At 35.8% G+C, this 27,991-nt stretch overlaps 1 long non-coding RNA gene across 1 annotated transcript in view; it reads right to left on the reverse strand.

The window, feature by feature from the left end:
* Positions 1-8,395, reverse strand: part of LOC145665684 (uncharacterized) — a 556,781-nt gene extending 548,386 nt beyond the window's left edge. The window contains exon 1 of the long non-coding RNA XR_014127592.1: positions 8,183-8,395. This is a non-coding gene — a long non-coding RNA (uncharacterized LOC145665684). The remainder of the gene's footprint in view (positions 1-8,182) is intronic.
* Between the last annotated feature and the right edge of the window lie 19,596 nt (positions 8,396-27,991).

Below are 27,991 nucleotides of genomic sequence, written 5' to 3' on the forward strand. Positions count from 1 at the left end.
GACTAAAGAACATGGAGAATTGGAACGAAACTATGTTTAGAGATAATACACAAAAAATAAGCGAACAAGTATTTTTGTTTGTTTATTTCTACGGGAAAACTGTTCGAACCAAGACCCTTTCCGAAAGAACCACAGGAAGGAGTGGACCGGAGCGAATGCAATTGTGCATAGATATAAAATAAGGAATACGTGTTTCACAAGTGTCCCTATCCAATTTGCTTCAAATTTGGCACATAAACAGTAAGCACAAAAAGTATATCGTATTTTATACTATTTCGGGAGCGCCTTTAACCCTAATAATGTTTTCCTCGTAAACAAAAACACGTGTTCTGTCGATGTGCCAAATTTGAAGCAAATCTGATGGCGACATTTGGGAAACACGAATTGCCTTATTTTAAATATTGTAATGTTTTGGTAGAGTCAAATGATAGACCGGGTGTCTTTTTCCCCCTTCACCAAGTTTTATTACAAAATATAATAAATACAAGTGTCTCTAATTCAATGTCTCTTTCTCAATGACCAAGTGAAGAAATACTAAATGTTTTGCCGGGTGCCCCTTCCACTCATGGCAGTTTCCAGAACACTTTGGCAGGTTGTAGTTAGATTTGGAGTATTAGTTTAAGATGGATCCCTAGCCCAGTGCGACATAGGTTAAGGAAGAGGTGCTCCTAGTCCACAGCGACATTGGAAGGTAATGTTAGGCGATCAGTTGGTCGACTGATGCTGGGTCACTCGGTGGTTCCCCTTTTATTTGTCCTCCTCGGGTCCTTCTGTGGTGTCCGTCTGTTTTCGGTGTTCCTCGGTGTCTTCCGTGTCGGTTTGTTGTCTGTTAGGTTGATTGTAATCATTAGCACGTGTTGAGCTGATACGTGCGTCTGTTGTGATGTGGGGATCTATCCAATATACAATATCCACACAATTCCATTCATTCGGTCCACTGCTTCCTGCGCTACTACGGAAATATTTCCTTTTTTTCGGAGGAGCCCTTGTCCCCAACACTTTTTTCCGCAGAAAGTAACAACACGTGCTCTCTTATTTTTGAGTATTGTCCCTAAACAGAGTTTCGTTGCAATTCTTTATATCCTTTAGGAACTTCTGACGTATACTTGTTTGCACTTTTGATATATCATAATCAACAGTTTAGATAGATCTGTGCACCACCTAATCTAATCTGTGCCCCACCTCATTTTACATCTAAAGCACTTGTGCAAAATTTCATTCACTTCGGTCCAATTCTTCTTGCCTTTCGGACGTCAAATTTCAAAATTTTGTGTAGGGGCTTTTGTCCCCTAAAGCCGTTTTTCAGCAGAAAAGAAAAACGTATTCGTTTATTTTTCGCGTATTGTCCCTACACAAAGTTTCGAAGAACAAAATTAATAATGATGTGATCTGGGGAACAATAAAGGTAAGATTAGTAGTAAAAAAGCTACAAGAAAGTAGACTGAGATTGTTTGGGCATGTAAGAAGAAGACATTGAGAATACGTAGCTCACGGAGGGGAAGCTATAGAACTGAATGGGAAACTAGCCCGACGCAGCTGAAGAAGAAGTGGGAAGATTGTGTTAAGAACGGTACAATGTGGTGTGTGTTACAGGGGATATGACACAAGATAGAAACAGGTGAGGACAGTGATCCGAAAAGCTTACCCCAGCAAACTAAAAAAAAAGGCTTAGAAGAAAAAAGAAGATATTGTTAAAATATGAATGGATGCAAACGTAAAATAACGTACCAATATAATAATCTTTGTAAGTCAAGAAATAGCTTTGTTCAAATGCTCTTGTATTTCCAGTTCTTTAATCAGCTTACTTCAATTTTACGTTCACTGATAGAGCATTCACTTCTGCTACGTGGGCCCTTCGTTCGATCTCAGCTCATGCTAAATGGGTTTTGTGATGGACAAACATCGTGTGCATGAGTTTTTTCAATGTTCTCCCGTTTCCGCGCACTTTCTTTATTCCACCTTTTCCTTCATTCTCATCATCACCGTCTCTTTTAACCTATATGGCATAAACGTGGGACGTGCAACTGAAAGATACAATTTTATTTTACAATTCTGTGCCATTAATTCACCTGTAGCAAAGTCAAAGTAGTATTTTTTCTCAAGTAATAATGGTATTGGAACTATGTATTTTATCTTTCGCTCTGTGTTTCTAATAGTAAAATACTTGTTTCAATTCTTCGTATTTAAAAACCTAATAAAACTGCAATTTAAGTACATTTTAAATTCATTAGAGAAAATATCTCTTAATTTAACTATGCTTGAGTTAAAAAAACAAGATCACAAGAAAACAAGTAAACATTATTTTGCATATGTACGACATTTTTCTTGTCTTTACTTTTTTTCCTTTCTGCATGACATACAGGAATGTAATATAACTTTTAAATATTCCAATGTGTTTATTTTATATTATTTTTATTTTTTATTTTACAGTAAACTACACCTTTATGTGATCCTGTGCTATTTTGAAGGTACAAGTTAGATGTCGGTTCTTGGGGTTCGGACTCCCGGAGATCCCGACTTTCTGTAAATTTTGTATAATTTTAAAGGTGATTTTACAACTTTTAACATAATTTATCCTCATATTAGATTTGGACTCGTACAGAACTTTGCACTCCTTCCCAAATAAATTCCTGTGTACGTGCCTGACGATGACTATTTAACGAAGTTGAGAGGCCAGTTCGTCTACAACAAACTATACCTGTTTCGTTTTGGGTCGCTGAGAGAAGTTTTACCAATTTGTGAGGCGTCAAGACTTATCTCCGAAGTACAACGTTCTCTAACCTCCTGAACGGTGAGGCACGCAATCACATCGATGTGATGATCTTGTGAAAGGTATCACTGAAAGTTCGAACAGAAGGAGACACGCTCGGAAAAGCTGAGTATCATCTCGTGCATAGACTAGTATTACCGGTATTTATTATCTTCTATCTTTTGTGTTCTTGTAAGTGAAGGATGTTTCTTTTTCTTAGAACTTAGCATGATTTAATAGCTTTATTTTACGTTACACAAAGATATTTAAATTTTGTAATACCTGTAGAAACTTTCTTGACTATGTAAACATATTCTGAACTTCTATGTTAAAAAAGAGAAGAACACAAAAGAGATAAGGAAACACACTTGAACGCCCCGTCCTCCCCCAAACTATACTGAACTTGGAGTCAGTGAAATTTAATTCAGGCCTTCAATTTCATCGGCATTGAAAAGTGATATTAACTTTTGAAGAAATGAACAAAAATCATGTTGCTGTATTTACAACAATCTTTTTGTATTTGGCTACGCTGATAACGTATACCTAACTTAATATATTGTATAATGTATGGAAAATGTTTTCCATGACAAGACATTTTAGTATAAGAAATGGCAATTGAAAATGTGCAAAATAATAATCTTTTTTGTATTTTTGTTACTACTTAAACACAATTGAAGATGCTTTATTGATCGATGGTATGAAAACGAAGAGAACTAAGTCAAATGTGGAAATTAGAGAGCGAAGAGTAGAAAAAATAGGTATTTAGATATGTAGTTAGCAATATTAGTTGATATGTGAGACATGAACGCAGACTAAAAGCAAGGATAAAAGATGTGAAAGAAACCTTTCTGAAGAAGAAAATCACCATTAGTGAAAATTAAAACTTAAAACAAGGGTACGATATGCGAAAAAAGCCATTAGGAAGAAGAAAATATTTATCAGTAAAAATCTAAGTGTGAACAAGAAATAAGAGCAAGGATAGGAATGGCGAAATAAGTCTTTAGAAAAAAGGAAATCATTACTAATCAAAATCTAAGTGTGAATGAGAAATTAAAGCAAGAATAGGAATAACGAATTAAGTCTTAAAGAAGAAAATTATTATTAACGAAAATCTAAGTGTGAACGAGGAATATGAGCAAGGATGGGATTGGCGAAATAAGTTTTTAGGAGGAAGGAAATCATTATTAGTAAAAATCTAATTGTGAATAAGAAATAAAAGCAAGAATAGAAACGGCAAAATAAGCCTTAAGAAGAAAGAAATCATTACTACTGAAAATCCAAGTGTGAACGAGAAATAAAAACAAAAATTGGATGGCGAAAGAAATTTTAGGAAGAAAAAGTATTATTAATGGGTATCTGAATTGAGAATTGAAAGTAAAATCAAGGATAGGAATGTCGAAAGAAGTCTTTAATAAGGAAAGAACAGAGTTGTTAAATAAATAGTTATGGAATAGGAACACCACATGTTTCATGTGGAGAATATATTACTGTGCAAGATACAAACATGGATTCTTATAAAAGAGACGTGAAGAAACTACTGTAAGTTTTCGAAATATGTGTCGGGACAAGAATGAAGATTATTAGCTGGATGGAGAAAAAATTCAACGAGAAAGTGAAGTGTTAGTCGAAATTCGAAAGAGAGAAGCAATAGACCTACAGTGGAGAAAGTTAAAAGGAGTAGGAAAACTAGTTCGGACACTATTATAGAAAAAGGGGAAAGAAGATATGGTAGAGAATAACAGTAACCGTTGGAGAAGAACAATACTGGAGAATGTAAGAAAAAGGAAACGAAACTGATTAGAACGTTAATCGAGAGGAAATTGTGTTATTGGGTTTGTGATAGAAGAAAATACGAGAAGGTAAGAGTAAGTATTAAAGGATGGAAGAACAATACTAGAGGTAGTTAGAAAGAAGAAAATAAACAGATTAGGACATGAATTGAGAGGAAATTGTTATTATAAGGATATGATAAAAGGTCAGAGTAAGTTTGAATGAGAGAAGGATAATATTGGAAAGAGTTTAAAATAAGGAAACAAAAAGGTTAGGAAATTATTTGAGAGGAAATTGTATACGCACTATAATGAGTAGAAAACCCTAGATTACGGCAACTCACCTTCTGCTATTGGTAAAATTCCAATGATGATGATGATGATGATGATAAGGAACTTCATTGATTAATGTAGATCAGTTACGGACTGGGGGGTATAGGGCCCCGGCAGGAGCGTTCCATCTTCCCTCCCATGTAGCCTCACAAATCATACTAAGTTTCATCTCCTTAATCTTTTATGCGATGGAGGTGTGCATGTAGCTTTTCTTCATAAAGATGTCACCTTCAATTACGCGTGGTAATGGAGCCAAATGGTGGGGACCTGTTCTATTCATTTATGGTGTTGCATAAGTTATCAAACGACTAACAGAGGGCCCCAGCAGGGCTTTAAAAAAGTCAGTCTCATTTCAGCATTCATGGAGCCCCAATACCTACAGTATTTAGACAATATGATGCCGGGCCCCATTCTCCATATTGTTGAAATATGTTCTTACTAGTCACAAACAAAGGGTCTCAAACAGGGATTTATAATATTCTACTGTTAATTTCATTCCAATAATAGGAACTCAAGACTACATTCAATGCTGAGGCCACCGAAATCTGACAACGGAACTAACTACCACGAATAACTATGCTCCAACACAGCAGACATGTTATATTTTACCTTCCATGTTATTCAATGTCCATTATACCTATATTTAGAGAGGGGCCTCGGCAGAGATCCCTGCCTTCCTGCCGTGGCCAGTTCAAGCCTGATGTAGATTATATACATAATTCATTTAGAAATAATTTCTGTAGCTTATGGTTGGACTTTACCGAACTTACTTGTCAGTATTGTGGTATTATAGTGAAACTTACAAAGACAAAATTACTGATTCGAAAGTGGAGGAGATACACGCGCCCACGCATTTTACAACAACTTTCAAGTTTCGAACAGAAACGTGTGCTCCTTTCACACTTTCCACTAAACCTTCTTTATCAATATGAATCAGTATATAACTAAAATGAATGGGGATCATGATGGCTCAGTGGTAAAGTCCTTATCTCTAGTGCGTGAGATACCTGGTTCGATTCCCAGCCAAGTTAGTTTGTCGTGTCCGTGAGTTTTCTCGGAATGCTCCCATTCCCTCCCACTTTCTCATTCCACCAATTTTTCTATCATCATTCACTTGCTTTAATCATCCGTCTCCCATAGCCTAAAGGACTTAATTGTGGGATGTTAAACTGAAAATATTTGTTTCATTTCATTTCAACTAAAAGAAAACGCATTATGCCATTAGGGGGGCGCGGTGGCTCAGTGGTAGAGCGTTCACCTTTGGTGCTTGGGGTCCCTGGTTCGATCCCAGCTCGCACCGTGTGAACTTTGTGGTGGACACGCACCATGCTCGTGGGTTTTCTCGGGGTTCTCCCGTTTCTTCCCACTTTCTTCATTTCACCGTTTCACTCATTTCTCATTATCACCGTCTCCTTTAGCCTAACCGGCATAACCGTGGGACGTAAAACTCAAAGATTTCATTTCATTTTTAAAGATTTCATTTCATTTTTTCATTATGCCATTAACAAAATACTAGTTAGCAAAATGACACATATCAGTGTGTCAAATTTTCGTTTTGAAACATTTTGTACGGTACGTATAATATTTATAATATAAATACTGGTATTATACATGTACTTTAATGTAATTTAAGACATGGTTCCGCTCCATTTAAAAATACTTGTCAAAACCAATGATATGAAGATGGCAAAACAAACCAACCATGAGGTGTTGTAATGTGTCAAATTTCTTTAATGAATCTTAAACAGTGCTAATCATTGTAAAAATGAAATGAAATGAAATCTTTAAGTTTTACGTCCCTCGGTTATGCTGACTAGGCTAAAGAAGACTGTAAAGATGAGAAATGAAGGAAGTGGTGGAATTAAGAAGGTGGGAGAACTTTGAGAAAATCCACACACAAGGTTTTGTGCACCAAAAAGGTTAATTTGGCGCGAGTTGAGATCGAACCAAAGACCCCATGCACCAGAGGTGAACGCATTACTACTGAGCCACTGCTGTCCTCATTAATCATTGTACGATCTTGTTGCAACTACATATGCAGTGTGCTGCTAGGTACAAATTATTATTATTATTATTATTATTATTATTATTATTATAATTATTATTATTATTATTATTATTATTATAATTATTATTATTATTATAGTTAATTTTTAGTTTTGCGGCCATTTCAGCAGCGAGGCTATGTGAGTTGTAAATCTACAGCTTAACATAGTATCTGAGCCCGCCAGAAATCGAACCAAGCACTAAGCATTCATTGGATCCTGGAATCCACTACGGATTATGGTCACTACTTGTAGTAACCATGTGATTCTGCAAACATTGGCAGTGAGTTCATCCTAATTCTGTATCTTTAATGTTTTGTGGTTTTCCACCAATCTATATGTATGCGTAAGAATAACTTTTAATATCGTCTATTAATTGTATCTTCTTCTTTCATACCTATTACACCCCTACCTTCGATTATAGTCCTAATAAGATAATCTCTGAATCTGTGTCTCTTCTCGTGGTCAAGGGGTTAAAGCACGTGTTACCGAGTACAGTTCTTAATGTTACGTTTGCCTCGGGGATTAACTCGAATTGTGGTTAAGAATCTATTATAAGTATTAGGTCTCATGTCATTGTAAACTCTCAGCTGAGAATGAGATGAAATCTTTAAGTTTTACGTCTCACGCTTATGCCGGCTAAGCTAAAGAAGACGGTGATGTTGAGAAATGAATGAAATGGTGAAATGAAGAAAGTGAGAGGAAAGGAAAGAACCCCGAGGAAACTCATGCACACGGTGTTTGTCCACCACAAGGTTCACTTAGCGCGAGCTGGGATCGAACCAGGGACCCCATGCACCAGACGTGAACGCTGTACCACTGAGCTACTGCCAACCCAAAACTTCCAGCTGAGAAGGAACATTAAACTCAAATCAATGTAATCTAATAGATCTTCCAAGTATCTTTCTTTCAAAGCTGTGGCTTCAAGAATTTTTTTTTCTAATTTTTGCTAACCTTTTAATTTCATGCACCTATTTTTGTTCTTTCTTCTTCATGGTCACAATTCAAGCGTTTCAAAAATAATTTCTCATTATTTTCATAATATGTTAAAAACTGTGTGACATATTCATGGTGTGTGATACGTTAGGGTAATGTTATTAAAGTATCTTGAAGCACACGGCCTTTGACCTTTCTCGATACGATAACACCATCAACTGTTTACATTTGATAGAAACTATCGTCTTAACAGAGACTAACATCCTATGTGATGTTCTCGACGTACACACTAACACGAACACCTTAGATTAGGTAAATATTTAAGATTAATTTCAAGAATCAACACCTACCTGTTAGTTTTAGGTCCGCCAAAAAGAAGAGATAGTTATCTGCAAAAACCGTTCCCCTTGCGTGGTAGACTTCTCCGAACTACATCGGCGCACACCGTGTGGTATACAAGCTCTGACCCCGATCGCACGTGCTTCTACGAGAAGCGGCTCGACCACTATTGCTTGAGGTCGGTGCGGTACGGTTACGTTCCACTCAGCACTGTACGTAAGGCCTTGCGCTGGCTTTCATACGAAATCCAAGTATTGGTAAGTTAGTCACCTGGTCTCTTGGTGCGCGCGCGTTGCATGATGGGTTAGTGGATCGATAGACGCATGAAAGTAAAGAGAGGAATAACACACGGAATCAGAAAACACACGCTTCAAAAGTCTGTTGTATGTATCTTATTATTATTATCACATTAGAAAATAAACAAAACAAAGAAAAATGAACAGTTGACATAAGAATTTTTAAAGCGTAACTGTGTGTAAACTTACTATATATATATATATATATATAGTAAGCATATATGCATATTCAGTGAGTTAAACGTCATAAAGAATTGAATATATATACATAAATGTATGTTTGTTTGTGTTTGTGTCAAGACGGTAAATAAACCACATTTTACGACCCGTTTCGAGCTACATATGCTGTTGGTGACAGAAATTTCTCTGTATTAACGATGTGTTGAGGGAGCAAATTAATAGCTTCTGCCATACTGCGTACAGCATGCACATAAAAGCTTATCCGGCCGTTGGTTGCCAATTGGCGTGTACTAAGATGTTATGTGGGAATAATGTTCGAGTGTATGTACGTTGATAGATATGTATAATGCGTATAGGGTTAATTACAAACAAAAACATGTTTTGCAGCGACGTAACTAGACTAGTTACCGCTCGGGGCAAGAACTCGCATAATACCCCCCCCCCCTCCTTTTGACCAACCAAACCAAAACTCTCCCCGATTACACCTGATATTGGCATCACACAGTAATTCTCCTATTTAATTTTTTTCTTCAAGTGGTAAAATTTAATTTGAAAATTGCAGCATATAGTTTAATTTTTAGTACAAGATTACCACCATACTAATTAGTATTAAATTGCCAAATAATCTGAGTGTAGTATGTTTGACATAGTCTTACCATAATAGCTGCAAACCACAATGTGTATGGAATTATATCGGGATGTGCATATATGTAGAATGAATGAACAGTCTGTTGCTTTAGATTGAAAAGGTCATGAGTCAGAAAATAGATTTTGCTACATTTTCAGAGGTCGATTATTTCATGTCTAGCAGGATTTTCAGAATTCTGTCGATGTTCTCTTTACTTTTCTGACTGATGACATTTTCGAAACTATTTATTCAATTATGGCAAAAAGTCAAGCTGTCGGCTCGAGGATTATACTCGGACATTTTGCAAATCTTTTAAATCGGCGTCAGTTGAAATGAAAACAACAAAGCTGGAACTAAAATTTAGCTTTGCAGGCTCTTTTGGCTGCAAAGGGTTTTACAATGCCCTCAAAAGAAAGCTTTAAGGCTAACTTATGCTCTATGGATATGATCCTAAGGTTGGAGAGTCATTGTTGTCCTGTTAAGTTTCTAAGGTAATATTTTATGACCTTTAGTTCATTAAAACTCCTTTAATTGACTTATAGTGAAAATAAATATTTGTCCAGTTTAGCCCGCCCCTTAGTTACGTCACTGATGCTTTGCCTTCTCACAAAAAAAAAAAACAAAAAAAAACTGTAAATTGCTTTCGTGTGTATTCTAGCTTTTCTATGCGCGTACAACTGTATATGAATTAATTAACATTTTTCACCATAGATTTCACCCTTTTAATACTATATCTATACAGCAGGTGCAACCCAAATCGAAGGATATCGAATTTCTGAGGACGCAAAATTACAGTATAAAGAAAATACCCTTCGTACTGCAGAAACGAAATTTCAATAATTAACCAGATGTTCAAGATTAAAATCAAATATGTTTATAGTCACGGAACATGGATAACTAATAGGCTTCAAATTCTTCTGACTGGGAATGAAATTGCAGTTAAAAAAAAAAAAAGCCCGAGATGCGCTGAACATAAGAAAGTGTCAAGTTAATTACTGGACTTACCATTACTTTGAACCACATGCATAACCTTGCTTCAACTAAACATGAGTTAGTTAAGTCTCTGTAGGGTTGACCCTAAGCAATTTGCAGCCCCGTGCAATACCATCATCATCAATACCCCTTTCACCACAAAGAATAAACCTTAAAAGCTACGATTAAATATGCTGCTCTATCACGAACAACGAAGGGGATGAAAAGTGAACTGTCACATAGAAAGGGCTAAACACTACAAATACAATCTCGCTGTGTCTGTTTCTTTCTTTAAATAATAACCTATTATGTTAGTGAAAGATAAAGTAAACACACTTGTAGAGGAAAGATGGTAATCCTTTTTATTGAATTCAATATCGAGCTTCAATTTCAATATATCAGTTTGCAATTCCAGTCCAACTAGCTTTCTTATCTTTATTTCTTGATTTTCCTTCCACATCTGTTACAAAAAAGAAACTTGTTTCTACCTTCAATGATAAGGAACTTGTTTATGAAAAAGACAAGACTAGTTTTCATATCAAAACTGTGATGACTAACTAAATGGAACAGGTGTTCCCTACTGTTCGAGAATTGACAATTCATGCTGGAATTTGTTTCACCATTTGTTTCAGCACTGTCCATACGACCTTAAACTAATGCGACCTAAACATTATTAATGCATAAGGTATTCAAATAGGTCAACTTAGTAAATTTAACAACCATCATCATGAAGTATGTTTCCAACAAGAAATATTATTTTAAATAATATCGTTATGACAGATTTTGCAGCCCCTCAAACTTGCCGCTCGTATGTGTTGCACATATGGTAGAGCCGGATCTGATTCTGTGAACCAAAATTTCAGTATATTCATCTCTTAATGACAGAAAAATCTTTAAGAATTGAGTCTGATAGTGAACTTAGCGACTTGTCAAACACTCCATCAGGGCATGCAAGTATGTCACAACCCATAGATTGAATTAGTGCTATAAACAATGTAATCTCACATAAAATATACAGATAAATTTTGTGAACCAAGTATACTGAATCCTCATAAAATAATGAATGACATTTAGTAGTTTGTTGAGGTAGTAAAACATTATGAGATAATTGTGTAGCTACTTGAATTACACTTATAAAACCCATATTTAGAAATAGATATTATAGCATTCCATATACTTACTACATATCATTCAACTAAAAACACTCTGGACAGCCAAAAATCTTTGTGAAACTTTGATAGCAATCAGTTTTATTTGGAAAATTCATAGGAAAGAAGACTCCACAAAGTTTTCAAAGTTACACATTTTTTTCTTTAATCTTCTTAGAGAGAAAAAGAATTTGCTATTGTATCCGTGGTTAAGGACAAAATGTATCACAATACAACATTACAAATCATACATTTTTAACGTGTTCTTACAAAAACGTTTAAAAATAACTGACAAAGAGAAAGACAAAAATGTGAGAACGTTTCAACATATTCCATTTTCCGCTAAATTTTTCAGGAAATTTTGTTTTATTATCCATGTCAAGAACTACTTTTTTCAGGAATTTTCCTTGTTAACGTTAAGAATATTGCTCTCTTCTGGCCAAATTAGAAAAGCATATTATCACCAGGTCATTTTGAAATTTCGTAGAATAACCACGAAACAACACGAATTAATGCGCCAATATACATTATCTGTCAATTTGTTCTGCCTTTAGGTCAATACATTTTGTAAAGCGAGTTTCCAATTCCTTTACTCTCTCTCTCTCAAGTGATTTTCTTAAGACCTCGAAAATACTCGTCTACGTCTGTTATAACTTCTTCATTTAATGGAAAACGCTTGCCATGTAGGGACTTTTTGAGGCTTGAGAAGAGATAGTCATAGAGGATAAATTTAGTGAATATGATGGATGATTCCAACAATTTAAAATGTAACTCCTTCAATTTGGACATTGCAAGAACACCTTTGAGAGCCGGAACATTGCGTACATGAAAGATGATTCGTTTCTTCACTAAACCAGGTCTTTTCTCCTGCACTGAGAAAAAAAATTGTAGGTGGCGTACTTAAAAAGTTACATGCGTAATTCCAGTAGCTTTTGGACTTAACGTACAGTAAACGTATAGCTGAAAACGCATGCTTTATAATATTTTCTGTGTAAGTGTTCCATCTCTACATACTTTCCGTATGAAAAATATAGGCGGTCAGAATCTCACATACAAATGGACGTATATAACATATAGCTGACGAAGGTAACATAAGTATATGCATGTGATATACGGAAAACTGTTGGATGTCAGACATCCTGCAACGGCATGATGTAACATCTAAGGGCAGTGCCTATGTAGAGTACAGATAACGTATGCTCCGTACTGATTTCTATAGTAAGCAAGAGGATACCGTATATTTGTACAATATACCGCTGTCCGAAGAACGGATTTTTTTCTGTGTGGATCAATTTTTGCATTCAATTGATTGAAAAGATTTGAATAATATTATCCAGTTATTGTTTTACCGGTTTGTAGGTAATCAATTAACAAGTTTTTTACATACGAAACCTTTGATGCCATAATCTTCTTTGACAAATTTGACCATTTTGGTTGTTTCGAGACTGAACAACCGGGCTCAGTCTACTCTGCCGTTTGATGTCACAATCCAGGATCATAGTGATAAATCCAAATCTCATTCATAGTTAAAATCGACGCACAAGGCCAGTATTATTCCTTAGAAAAACTATACAAAGCTAGTTGAAAAAGTTTCATTTGAATGTGTTTTTGATCCCTATGTAACGAATGCGTAACTCATCTTGTCAGTAGCTTTGTCATATCTAATTCATTAATAAAGATCTCACGTACCGTACTGATCCATTGAGATGACTGTGACCTCAGGTAAAGCAACCACAGTTAACTAGTGGTCTTCCAATACTAAATCATGGATATAATCAATTATATCTGGTGTGGTTGCAGTTCTTCGACGTCCTAAGTGTGGATCATTATTAATGTCAGTACCATCATGTTTAAACAGAGCATTCTTTTAACCATTGCATATGAGAGAAAGCTGTCGCCTAATACATTCATCTTGTCACCAAAACTTTTCTTCCCGTTTCATAATTTGTAAAGTAAATATTCAATCACTGCACAATTTTTCAAGTTTTCAAATTTTTCACACAAGCACAACACTTCTACTTTAATCAGCTGTTTCAACTAGCCTATTTGACAGATCGATTTGGAATTCAAGGTATGTTAATATGAAAGACTGAAGTTTCGAACAACGACATACGGTATTTTAATGCTAGCAATGCCATTTCTGTCAGACTACGAAGTTTTTGAAAGACCTTGTAAATGTACTGTTATTCGTATGGAGAGAGTTTCGTTCGATGTTCTGTATCAAGTCTCTTTTTCTGATCTCGTAAACAGTTGAAAATAGACAGAAAATCTTAAACCATATACAGTAAATGAACAGAGAGAATAACAAATGAAAATATTTTAAAACTGGTAGGAGAGAAGAGGACGCTTTTAGGAGGAATAATTGGATTGGACACATCTTGTGAAGAAATCGTTTTCTTCATACCGCCGTAGAAGGAAAGATGGAAGGAAAGCGAGGAATAGGAAGAAGAAGAACACAACTGATCGTTGATTTGGATAGCGGTGGCTTAGTGGTAGAGCGTTCACTTCTTGTGCATGGGTTTCTTGGTTCGAACCCAGCTCGCGCCAAGTTAACTTTGTGGTGGACAAACGAACATCGTGTGCGTGGGTTTTCTGGGCGTTCTCCCGTTTCCTTCCACCATCTTTAATCCACCATTTCATTCATTTCTCATCATCACCTCTCCTTTAGTCTAGCCGGCATAACCGTAGGACGTAAAATTTAAAGATTGTATCAAATCTTTTTAACAATGATTTAAAAAATTGAAGAAAATATTGGAAGTTTAAACAGGAGGTTGAAGATTCAGAAACGTGGAAGAAACATTTCCAGGCCGTAAGCTATAAAGAAAAAAGAAGCAAACTCCCAGGACCTTTCAAAAGTCACAATGCTAATAATAATAATAATAATAATAATAATAATAATAATAATAATAATAATAATAATAATAATAATAATAATAATAATAATAATAATAATAATAATATCTAAAATAGAAAATATAAGTAGTTTTGAAAGAGGCTTCATAAAAAATGGTTTCCAGAAAATAGGAAAAGTTTTTTTTGGGGGGGATTTATGATTCAACGTAGAAGCAGAGAAAGAAAAGTGTTGAAGGCGAATTAAAAGTATAAAACTTTTTTGATCTTTTAAAAAATATTCTTATCATATGCTGAGTATCCTGAAAGTTGTTTAACAAAAGTATTTCAGGCAACGTTTTTATTTGAAACTTTCTTGAAGTTTGGAAATCTTCAGGGAATATATAACAAAATGCGTATACAAGACCACAAAAGACACAGAAGTACAGTAATGTTAAAAATTGTTATCAATTTCTTTTTAAAAGAGTATATTATCAGGACACTGAAATATATTTTAATAATCCAGCTGTGAAAGAAGTTCTCAAGTTGACAATGAAACTGTAATTTTGTTTGATTTGACTCAATTGATGAACAAGAATACAGAATTTTTCAAAAAACAATACATCTATTTAGGTAAATATAGATATTTTAAAAAATCAATGATACTCGTAGAAATTAGAGAAGAAAGAGGGGAGAAAAACCAAATAACAAAGGAACGAAATATATTGAGAGAGTGTTAGATTGGTATAGATAGATAAAAGAAGAAAACTGAAGGTAAGAAGATAAATGGAAAGGAGAGAGAGAGAAGATGAACTATGCATAAATAAATAAAGAGGAAGTAAGATAAAAGGAAGAATGAAAGGAAAATAAAATACGGTTAGCTAGATATAGGTAGATAAAAACAATAGCAGAAAAAGAAAGAAAGAAAGGAAGGAAGGAACTGGAAAGAATGAATTAAAGAAGAAAAGAGAAAAAAGTGGTAAAGAAAGGAAGAAATGGGGGAAAGAACGAATGGAAGTAAGAAAGGGAAGAAGATATTAGTAAAGATAGAATGAAAGACAAGAAGAGAGGAATGAAGTGGCACAGAGAGAGAAAATGTGGGAAATAAATTATGAAAAAACAAAGGGAGTAATAGCATAGAAAAGAAAGAAAACGTGATATAGAGTGAAAAAGAAAATAAGTATGGGAGAAAGGAATTGCGAAAGAAAGAATAAAAGAAAGAAAACAACTGATGTAGGATGGAAGTGGGAAAAAACAATGAAAATAAAGAAGAGAGAGGGCTAATGAGATATATACATAGATGAAAGGTAGAGAAAAGGAAAACGAAAATGTTATGAACATAATTTGCTGATTAAGAGTACAGTCATTGTTTAGTTGTATGTGGAAAATGTAATTCATATTTAATATGCAGGAGCTGAGCGAGCGACAGTTAAATTAATGTTTGCACAACATATTAACTGATTATTTTCTATTTTCGTAATGAAAGCAAGAAAATGAAAATTAATTTGCATTTTGTTTCCTTGTTTACATTCATCAAGGTAATAATATTAATTCGTTTTGACAAATCAGAATATAATACCAACTATGGTATTCATTATTAGAATAAGTAGAACTTCTAAAGATGAAAGGAATCCTTAATTTTCCGCCTAATTATTTATTTAGCACTGACCATAATTACTCTCTTATGTTATTAATACCATTTTATTACCTAACTACATTTTTCTTCATTTTTTTTTAGAATTCCAAGTTTTATATTGTTAGTTTAATGTACTTTATATCGTATATATAAATATATAATCATAGGTATTTTGTTTACAATAGGAATGTCTTACTCGAAACGTAAGCTGTGACTGTAGGGGTATAGAAACATAATAGGTTAGGTTTCCTTGGAATATAAATCTTTGCCTGAATGCACTCACTCTTGTCCTAGTGGCCCCAGAAATTTTTGTTGGGGTGGGTCCAATCTTTTGGGAGGAGAAGGGCTTCAATCCTACAATTCACTACGACTACGTAGTATTGAAAGGGTATTATTCTGCATCCGAAAAGACGATAAGTAATTGTAAAATACTTCCACATACATTTCAGAAAAAAATATAGAACTTGATCGTTTTTGTAAGAGAAAGAGTATAAATGAAGTGTAAGATCAAATTTTCATGCTACATAAATCATTTTCCTATTAAACAAGTAAAATTTGTACAAATGTATGTTGTTAGGAAGTTTTTTTCTTTGGAGGGTGTGTCCAGATCCAGTATACCTCCTCGTGGGTGCGCCCGTGCCCAAGGGCGCCGGTCCTGGGGGGCGGGGGCCCGGGCCCCCCAGTGCTCCTCTGGCCTCCCTTTTGTATTTATAAATATACAATATTTGGAATAATTTGAGCGCAAGTTACTTCTGCATCTGAATGGGACGCCCAAATTTACAGGGAAATCGGGGCTCTTGCCCCAGCCAAGTGGCAGCCGATGGTAATAGCCGATTAGTTGCCGATGCTGTATACTCGAGCGATCTTATCCTGTTGAGCCGATTAGTCTTGAAACGTGCAAGAGAGAGAGAGAAACTGGAATAAGAAAAGAGATTTAAAAGAACAGTGATATCGACTGAGCCTAACCACATTAGAGTATCGCTTCTCTTGAGATAAGCGATATCAATCTGTATCTGCTCTGGTCAGAGGAAAGGCAGGTGGCCATTCGTACTCATTAGATGGTTTGCATTTCGGGGTTGACGGGTTGAGTTGTGAGGGCATTCGGGAGCTACTTGAAAGAAAGATGTATCGAACTTCGGTACAGAAACCACCATTAATGTGCTGACCACACATTACCCCAAAAGCATGAGCGTCACCGGCCAGTTCGCATGCCCTTCCCCCTAGGAAGTGTTACGCCAGTTTATTTTGAATATTATATTACTAATTTGCACGTGCATCCCCTTCGTTGTAAATATACACTACCTAAAGTGAGAAACTCGTAATGAGTTTTGCAAAATCAATAGTTTAAGTCAATTTTCTGAAGGTTGAAGGAAAATAATTCATCGAGAGCAGACACTTACATTTCTACGGCAATTCCTCATTCACACTACAGGTGCCTAAAGGCATTAAAAAAAAAAAAAAAAAAAACTCAAATTTAATTCAAATGTACTGATAGTTGTTGGTGCACTTCCCGTCAGAAAATCCTGGATCCAGCGCAATAATATTTCTCGCTCCAATTTCTTAAACTAAATCACATTATGCTACATTTATTACTGAAATATTTCTTATGAAATAAATAAGTCAATAAAAAAAAGTTTAAAAAATTGATTTTCTGAAATCTCATAAGAAAAAACTCAACTCACAAAGTAAAGTAACCGTTGTGGATATTCTCACGAAAAGTAACTTAGGCAATTTCACAAGGTTATTAATAAAATATTTAATAAATTACTTATTTGTGAAATACAGGGTTTTCATAAAGTCTGGGCGGATTTAATTTGGTTATAATTTTCATAAAAATGCTCATAATGAAATCAAATAAAGTGCAAACGGTAGCGGAAGGATTAAATTTTTAGTTGGCAACACTGTTACCGTATCAAAGATGGCGTCGGTGAAAGAGAAAGTGCAATGTGTTCTGTGGTACGCAGAGCTAAACTCACCAATTCTGGTGTGTCGAAAGTTCACCAAAGAGTTCAAAAAGCCGGCACCGACTGAGAGTGCAATCCGAAAGTGGCATGCTAAGTTCTTGGAGACAGGAAGCGTCCTGGACCGTCCTCGAAGTGGGAGGCCGCCAACATCGCCTGCAACAGTGAGCAGGGTAAGGGAAAGCATCATCAACAGCCCACAGAAGTCGATTCCTAGTGGCGCCCAGTTGGAGGTGTGGCGGTGAATGAACTGAGCTGGTGCAGATTACAGGTAAAAATTTAATCCTTCCGCTACTGTTTGCACTTTATTTGATTTCAATATGAGCATTTTTATGTAAATTATAAGCGAATTAATTCCGTCCATACTTTATGAAAACCCTGTAGTATGAAAACACTGCATGATCTATTTAATGAAATCGTCCCAAAAATATCCAACCCTTGTGGATTTTTTCAAACAAAATTTTTTGAGTCGTTTTAGAGAAAATCAAGCTTCCTTGTGGCTAAGCGGTTAGCATACACGCCTTTGGGGTGGGAAATCCGGGTTCGATTCCTAGCAGGAGTTTGTGTGATTCGGATCCCACGTTAAGCTGTAGGTCGACATCTTGTATAGTCTCGCTACTGAAAGGGACTACTAAACTCAAATCAAATCAAGTTTTAAAGAAAATCACCGTAAAAGAACTCACCGTCAAGAACACATTACTCCTTCTGGATTTTTCCAGAACAAGTGAGCTACACCATATTCTTAGGTTATTTGAAATAAGAACGAAAAACGCTTAAGTCGTTTTTGAGAGAATCATCTAGAAGGGACCAACTGCCAAAGAGTAAACTAGGTTTGTGAACAAGATCTGTCCTAGGAAAATACCAAGATCTTAATATAAGATTGCATCAATCACTGAATTACGAAACATGAACAAAATCGTTTGAAGAATTTTCTCAAAAATAGCAAATTTTGATTTTAATCCTTTAGTAAATTACCCGTATTTTTTTAAGGTAAGAAGAAAATAAAAAAAGTTCATGTAGAGTCTTGCAAAAACCTAAAATTTAAAATTTTGTCACTATACGTTGGACGATTAGGACTCTAGATGAGTGACATCTGGACAAACAGGCAAATATCCAATGGATGAACGAACAGACATCTAAACAGACAGACGATTATCAGGATGTAAACGTCATGAAACGTAGTCCCAAGCTGTATTAATGAGGTACGTTGCATTTTCTTCCATTATTTTCACTATTTTGACAACTATCTATATGTATACACATATATAAGCGATTTTTTCTTAAACCACTTAGACATACGTCTGCTTACGACCGACTTTGATTACAACTTTTCGGTCGTAAGTCGATTTGGTTGTAAACGATATCTTCCAGTTTAACGTCCCATGATTATACCCTTTAGGCTAATGGAGGTGATGAATAAGGAAAGTGAATGGTGACGGAAGAATTGGTAGGATGAGAATGTGCGAGGAAAGGGGAGAATCCCGAGAAAACCCACTAAACACGATGTTGTTCACCACAAACTTATTTAGCCGGGGATCGAATCAACGAATCCCAAGCACCAGAGTTAGCCGCTCCACCACTCAGCTGCTGTGCCCTCTATTTGATCATAAATCAGCCAGGCCTGCTATATATACTGGGTGTTTCAAAACAACACCGACAACGTTTGGGAGGTGATTCCTGACACTAAGATAAGACAAAAAGTATAGTTCAACCTGGGTGCACAAATGCTTCGTTTCGCAGTTATAGACTGCCGAAAATATGAAAAAAATGAAGTTTACAGGTCCATAGTTCCAGTACTATGGGACCTACAGTAGTCAGGTCAAGACTTCACTTAAGAACTAACATGTGCGCTATCCAAAAATACATGTTTCAGGATCCTGAGGTACTCATGCAACAATTTTTATGGAGGCAGTTTGGCTACGGGCATGTAATTCGAAGTACTCATCAACTACTTCTTTAAAAATTGTTCCAGAAGTACCCCAGAATTCTGAAACATGGATATTTGGATAGGGCTGGTACTTGTACCCTAAATAAAGTCTGGATCCAACTACGGTAGGTCCCATAGTTTTGAAGCTATGAACCTTTAAACTTCATTTTTTTCATGTTTACGGCAGTTTATAACTCCGAGAGAAAGCATTTGTGCTCAAGTTTGGTGTATACTTTACGACTTATCTTGGTGTCAGGAATCACCTTCCAAACGTTGTCAGTGTTATTTTGGAACACCCTGTATAGTAGAGTATAAGATACAATTTTGATCTATCATCGTACGTTATTACAGTTAGTTGTTTTTGTTTTTAATTATGCACATTAAATTTACTCGTAAAATCTAAATGTTTACCTAATCTGCATGTAAACATAATGCTGTTGTATATTGCTGTTTTTGTACACAAAATTGTTTATATTTCTATAATCGTAATAACATTATAGCTTTTCTACGTTAGTGAGTAGCTGAAATGTTTGTTCCTGGCAGGAAAGGATAGCATTATGAAAAGCATTTATACCTTTCTTTCCTTATGATAGGCATTTCAGTGAAAGTATAAGGTTAAATATCCGTAATGTCACAACTTCTCCCACAACGATGAGGGATGACTTTTGGCTTAGGCGGCATCACGTTTGTCACTATTCATTCCAGCCACACACACACATACAAACTGGATTGAACAGTAATATTGGACGTTTTCAATTATTTTTTCATACAATTGCATTCCTACTCCTATCTCTTATTTTAAATGCCGATCCAATATAAATTTGGATTTACGCGCGCATTTAGAGTGTCACTATTTATCTCAGCGACCTGCCAATCCTCATCCCGATACCGATGGGATAAATATGGATTTACACAGCATTTAACATATTACTATTTACCCCAGGACCCCGAAAACTAAGAATTGGACACTAGTATTGAATCGTTTTCGATTATTTGTATGTCATTCTGCTCTCATACATTTTCCCTCCTCTCACTGCCCATGAAGAAAATATAATTAAATCTTAAGCTAAGCCAATGTCAATTCATGTACCAAAAATAATCAAAATTCGTCCAGTGGCAGTGGTAGATTTAATCCGGGGCCGGAGAGCCTAGGGCCCCCAGTTTTTTGACTGATAAAAATAATTTAAGCTATTATTTATATATAATTTTGAAAGTTTATAAAGTAAGTTCATGGGGGGTACCTACCCTAGTCTGAGTTCTGGCTGAGCCCCCGTTTTTAGCATCTAGATCCGCCACTGTCCAGCGGCCCAGGAGGAGTTCGCGGACAAATATCGTTATATTCATTTTTATTTATAGAGTAAAATATGGTAATATGGGAAGGAATATTTCTTTCAATCATATAACAAGGTCTATCACATTGTAGTCGTTAACTGTTAATGTAAATGAAACTATTAACCTTTCGCTTTTTGTGGGCGAAATACTTGTTTATTTACTAAATAAACAAGTAATGAGAAAATGTTAAAACAATAAACATACTTCAAAATTTAGGTCAAAAACACAGATGGTAAGATGCTAAAATGAAAAGTTGGTTTCTAATCACAAACAAAATATAGGGGGGGGGTCTAAACTTACCTAGAGAAAAGGTAGAAATAAATCTCTGAAACATGATTATTGATTAGACACCATATTCCTTTAGATAAATATTTTCGGGAGGATTATCTTGTGTTTCTCAAATTCCAATTCCGGTGAGTTGACAACTGTCGTGACAGTTTCCATGTTGAAATATTTTTTTACTTTTGCTTCCTTGTTCCTGATTTCCTAATATTTTTAAAAACGATTTGTAAACTGACAAAACTAGGCATCATAACCCAATATGTCGTCCTTGAAGGAATCCTCGACGTTATTTCATTTTGTTAACTAATAAGCCAATTTTTGTACATTTTTTCCAGTTTTTTTTAGTTAATTTCTAAACAATTTGATCGACCAATTCTCGTTTCAACTCACGAGATGGGTGTGTTACCGAGAAATGACTCGTAATCAGTCTTATTGACTGTAGATTCAAATATGAAGATCAAAATGTTTGGATGCTTCTTTTTATTTTATTTTCTTCTTAATCGGAATTACTGTCTGCTTCATAGCATTCCATTTCAAGATTTTTCCCTTTCCTTCAAGAGTCGCTCGCTGTTTCTTTCTGGGCATGTTTGAACTAAATACAAAGTACTAGGAAGAACAGATTAAAATACGGAAATAATTTCATTAAATCCCATATTGTTACAACCCGCTCAATATTTTGGTAAACCTTTCCTAAACTGACCCTCGAAGATCATTGTGTATGAAATACAACCTCAATTTTCTGCACCAGTCCGTATTTTATTATATGCAGTGAGCGAATATCTGACCTTGCAAAAGTTCTGATAATACAATACATATCCAGTCACGTCGACGTTTTATAACAAGCTGCAACATCGTCTCTAGTGAAGAATGTGGAATTCCTTGGCATTGCTTTTCCCATTAGCAGTCATTCGCAGCGGCTTATTGGTGGCAGCTTACAACAATTCCTGTATTACCTTCTTCTCCCTTATAGATATAACTAAAACTAACTAACTCTATGGCCTATGGAACCCGGAGGTTCAGTGCCGCGTTCACAAAAGCTCTCCACTGACTTCTATCCTTAGCTAATTGGATCCAGTTTCTACTTTGTATTCCTATCTCTGCGAGATCCATCTTAATATTATCCTCCCATCTGCGCCTAGGTCTTCCTAATGGTCGTTTTCCTATGGGTCTACCAGTCAAGACTTTGAAAGCGTTTCTACTTTCTTCCATTCTAGCTACATGACCTGCCCACCTAAGCCTCCTAGACTTGACGACCCTAACAATGTTGGGCAAACCGTATAAACTATGTAGTTCCTATGTAGTTATAGATATAACTAACCAAACTAACTTTATGCGGTATGGAACCGCGTTTAATGCCGTGTTCACAAAAGCTCTCCTTAGCCAACTTGATCCAGTTTCTACTTTGTATTCCTATCTCTGCGAGATCCATCTTAATATTGTCCTTCCATCTGCGCCTAGGTCTTCCTAATGGTCGTTTTCCGATTGGTCTTCCAATTAACACTTTGAAATCGTTCCTACTTTCTAGCCACGTAAGCCTCCTAGATTTGACGACCCTAAAAATGTTTGGTAAACGGTGTAAATTATGCAGTTTGTCGTTATGAAGTTTCTACTATTCTCCATTCCCGTTCCTCTTGGGTCCGAAAATTCGTCTCAGGATTTTATTCTCAAATACTTTTGGTTTGCTTTTTCTCTCAGAGTAAGTGACTATGTTTCGCAACCGTACAGCACAACAGAAATGATTATCGTTTTATATTTTTGTTATTATTACAACTGTTATTATTATTATATTGTTTTTATTGTTTCTCTTATTATTTATCTCATTGAACCCACATACAAGGAATATATTTATTCATATGTGACATAGCCAGCCTGTACAAGAGCGTCCTCGCGGCTACGCGGTCAGCGTACGCGTCTTTATCGTGGGCAACCCTAATTCGAATTTCACGTTAAGCTGTAGATCCAAGTTTCATATAGCCTCGCTGCTGAAAGAGAAGCTAAACTAAAAAGAAATCGAATCAAAAATCAAATCCACCCAGCTGGTCATATGTGCAGGTGGACGCAATTCGTATCGGTCATAGATTTGTTGTAATAACTAACTAACTAACTCTATGGCCTATGGAACCCGGAGGTTCAATGCCGCGTTCACAAAAGCTCTCCACTGACTTCTATCCTTAGCTAACTGCATCCAGTTTCTATTTTGTATTCCAATCTCTGCGAGATCCATCTTAATATTGTCCTCCCATCTGCGCCTAGGCCTTCCTAATGGTCGTTTTCCTATGGGTCTACCAGTCAAGACTTTGAAAGCGTTTCTACTTTCTTCCATTCTAGCTACATGACCTGTCCACCTGAGCCTCCTAGACTTGACGACCCTAACAATGTTGGGTAAACCGTATAAACTATGTAGTTCCTCGTTATGAAGCTTCCGCCATTCCCCATTCCCGTTCCTCTTGGGTCCGAATATTCTTCTCAGGATCCTGTTCTCAAATACTTTCATGAGCTCCCTCGTGGCTAAGCGGTTAGCGTACGCGCCTTTGGCGTGGGAGACCCGGGTTCGATTCCCGGCGGGAGCTCAGGTGGTTCGGATTCCACGTTAATCAGTAGGTCCACGTCTCATATAGCCTCGCTGCTGAACGGGACGCTAAACTAAAATCAACCGAACTCAACTCAAATACTTTCAGTCTATGTTCTTCCCTCAGAGTAAGCGACCATGTTTCGCAACCATACAGAACAACAGGCATAATTATCGTTTTATATATTTTAAGCTTCAAATTCCTCGACAGAATTCGCGACGACAAGAGATTTTGAACCGAGTAGTAACACGAATTCCCTGCTTTTAGTCGACATTTAATTTCTTCGTGAATATGATTTTCGTCTGCTAATATTGATCCTAAATATTTGAAAGTATCCACTTTATCAAAAGCATTATTTAATATTTTAACGCCTCCACAATTTGCCGTATTACGATCCCGACGCACTTCCATGTATTTAGTTTTCTCTGCATTTACTTCTAAACCCATGTCCCTGCAAGCGTTTAATAAGATCTCTGCATTTATTTCTACTGTTCTCCTATCATCCCCTATTAAATTTACATCATCAGCATATGCCATAACCTGGTGAATGCCGTTCAACTCTAGGCCCTGGTTGCTATCTTTGATTTTCCTTATGGCGTATTCCAGCACAAAGTTAAATAATAATGGCGACAACGCATCTCCTTGTTTCAGGCCATTTTCGATGTGGAAGCTCGTGGACAAAAGTTTTCCTACCCGGACTTTACTTTGGGATTCACTTAAACATATCTTAATTAATCTAATTAGCTTTCTCGGTATTCCAAGTTCTGTAAGAACGTTGTATAATGTTTCTCTCCTAACCGAGTCGTAAGCCTTTCTAAAATCAATAAATAGTTGATGTACCTTGATGCAAACAGCATCGAAAAAAAAACTGTGTGTTTCATTTGTGAAGATCATTTCAATGTAAGTATAGTTATATAGTAGTTAATTAATTATTAAAATAGTAGTTTCCTAGTATTAGATTAATTTCAAATGCACCACAATTTCGAACATTTTCAATGAAATTGAGTACCTGGCAACTTACAACGTATTTATAAGGATCAATGTACAGGAGGCAGAAAATTAAACTAAAATAATGTATGATAACTTAGGATTAAGTATAACCTGTCAAGTTATAAATAAATAAATAAATTACAGTTCTTGCTTTAAACGATTCCCTACAGCGTTCTGGTCTGTCTTGCTTTTTAAATTATTTCCTATAGCTTCCAGTCTGTCTTGCTTTCCTATTATCCTAGCACGTGACCAAATAGTTGAATACAAATTAATAATATGACTGCAAATGACGTGCTGTGAACACTATACCTGCTATCTTAAGTGCAATTATTTTATCATGAAATTTACTCGCAGTGCCTTAGATTTTTCTTCTAGGCTACGAGTTGTATTCGTAGGTGCAGTTTCTCTTTACGAGAACTCCCCCTTATGGGTTGCCAGGCATTAGTGCTATATCGCCGGACCAATTTGAAAATCGAAAAGAAGTACCAAAATTGTACTGCATTTGATTATATTTGGTTGAATTAGATTAAGCTGCCGTTACGTTAGGTTACGTTACTTTAGGTTAGGGGCACATAAAGACTACAGTGCAAAAACATAAACTAACCTGTACGAGGTGACCACTAAAAAGCAAGAACGCTATATAACCAAGTCAGGGCTGGGCGAAGCTGATGGGTCTGCGCCGTAGCGTGCCCGAAGGGAGCAGGCGCGTCAGCGACAGTGGGTATACGCATGAGAGACGGTAGTGAAAATGTGTGGGTTTTGGCAATCTTACAAATTTCAATCGCACTTGTCATGGTTTCATACTAGTAACGCTTCACTTGTAAACATAAAATCCAGCTTCTGTACACTGTACAGAAATATATTGCAATTGAGTTAGAAGTCACTTACTTTCAAAACTAAAGCTTATAAACTTTTGCAATTATATATATATATATATATATATATATATATATATATATATATATATATATATATATATATATATATATATATCGGATGCTGTATTTATATCCGTAACGACTGAGTTCTCCCAATGTGAATCTGACCCGGAATGCAACTCAACCACAAGAAAAAATTAACAACAGAAGAACTGCATATACTAATGAAAGCAGTCATTTACATGAATTCATGTACGGATTCGTAAACTTGGAAAACATACAAATAAATGTCGTGTTGTTATTATTATAGGCAACTTTGTTAGTGCAACTTGACGAACTTTTTTTTTTATAAGGTTATATCATTTTTGTTTTACTTCGGTTCATTAAACAGCGCCAAATTATACACGATTTTACTTTATATTTGTAAATTTAACAAGGTTGTTTATGTCCATTCCAATATGCTTCTATCATTAAAAAAACAGTTTTCCAAGTCTTCCAAATAGCTTCTCGCTCTTTAACGTCTTACTATTGTGTCAGATTTGCTATGTAGATATCGTTTAAACATTAAACTACTGTATTTATAAATATAACAACATATGGTTTATAATGTAATCATTATAGGGAAATAAAGCTAAAAATAAGTTTTAAGTTACCGCGCTGCTTTCACGCCTCTTATTTCTGCTGGACTTGTAGTCTTCATTATTAGCAAACACTGAAGCAATCATAAATGAATAAACAGACAGAAAGTTGTTGGAGTTGCTTTAATAAATCTTAAATCAGTCATTTTTCTCTTGTATGCGTCTTCACACAAAATATTTGTTTTGTATCAGCCTATCAACATACAGTAGCAGACATGCAAAAGAAGTGTTTACGAACTGATGACATAAACCAATCAGAAAACGTTTCTATTGCTGTGACGTCTTTAGCGATTTTGGGTGCTGTTTACAGTGATTTTACTCCGTAACTAGAAAATAATTCGCTGAGATATTTTGCATATACAATATTCAAAGCTAGTTCTACATAAATAAAACACTAGAAACACGTTGTTGTGTAAAAAGGAAATGTTCATTGACTGCGAGAAGATGCTTTTGAACAATAAGTCACTAGCTGAAAATATAGGAAAACGTCAAAAATGACATGGGTCTGAAAGGGCTGTGCACAGTATTTCCAATTTCAATATTTACATCTGTAAACAAAAATGGTAAAAGATAGGGACAAGCAATTTTTTGGGATGTGATATATAGCGTCACATTAACAGGTTTCATCTATTCTCTGAACCCTCTGTTTAAACCAGAAGTGGTAGAGGTTAACCATTTCAGGTTTGAACGTTGATCGGCACATAAGAAAAACGATATGAGATAAGGAGATACAGACTTTCAACACGAATTCAGCGTTCCAAAAGCGAATTTTGTTTAGACTATTTATCTCCCTATTCAAGCTGAAAGTAGTGGAAATCTGCTTTTTTCTATCTCAACACTGATTGTCAAAGTGAAAAAAGAAAACTGAAACAGATAGCAATAGGTAGTTTTGCTTTCTATGGATCCATCGCCACAAGTATACGTACGTCTCATCTATGATTTCAACACTAACACGCGGTGTCACGTCAGAAGGGCCCGGACAAAAGGGCGAGGAGTGAAAGGCCCGAATCAAAATGGCCCCGCGTTAAAAGAGCCCTGGTCAAAACGGCCCTGCGACAAAAGAACACGCAACAAAAAGGCCCCACGTCAAGAAACCGGAGATATAGCCTGAAAAACCTCAGAAGTATAAAAATACTTATTAGATGAAAAAAAATTCAGTGGACAGTACCTGATTTATTTGTATTGAGAGAACATACATGTTGATAAAATATAGGGTTAGTAAAAAATATTACGACAGACTAGCAATAACGATATGCGTGAACGGGCAAAAAGTAAATATTGCAGATGAGTATTGATGCGAAAACTGCATTGAATAAGGTATGGACGTCATAGCAATTACTTTGGATTCCGCGATATTTGATATTACATAATATTTTTTGAATTGGAAGGGGTAGGTTTGACATCAATTTTGGCTCGAATTTTCCCACAGATGAGAAAAATAACTCTTGTTTTTTTTTTTAAATCTATCTTCATTCGTTTGCGAGATAGGGTGCTATGTTTGACATTTGTTTCTAGTAGACCAAAGTATCTGGACAGGTAACGAGACACGTAGA

This window comes from Thermobia domestica, chromosome 12 (genome assembly GCF_964235325.1).
Source record: "Thermobia domestica chromosome 12, izTheDome1.hap1.1, whole genome shotgun sequence".
Taxonomy (NCBI): domain Eukaryota; kingdom Metazoa; phylum Arthropoda; class Insecta; order Zygentoma; family Lepismatidae; genus Thermobia; species Thermobia domestica.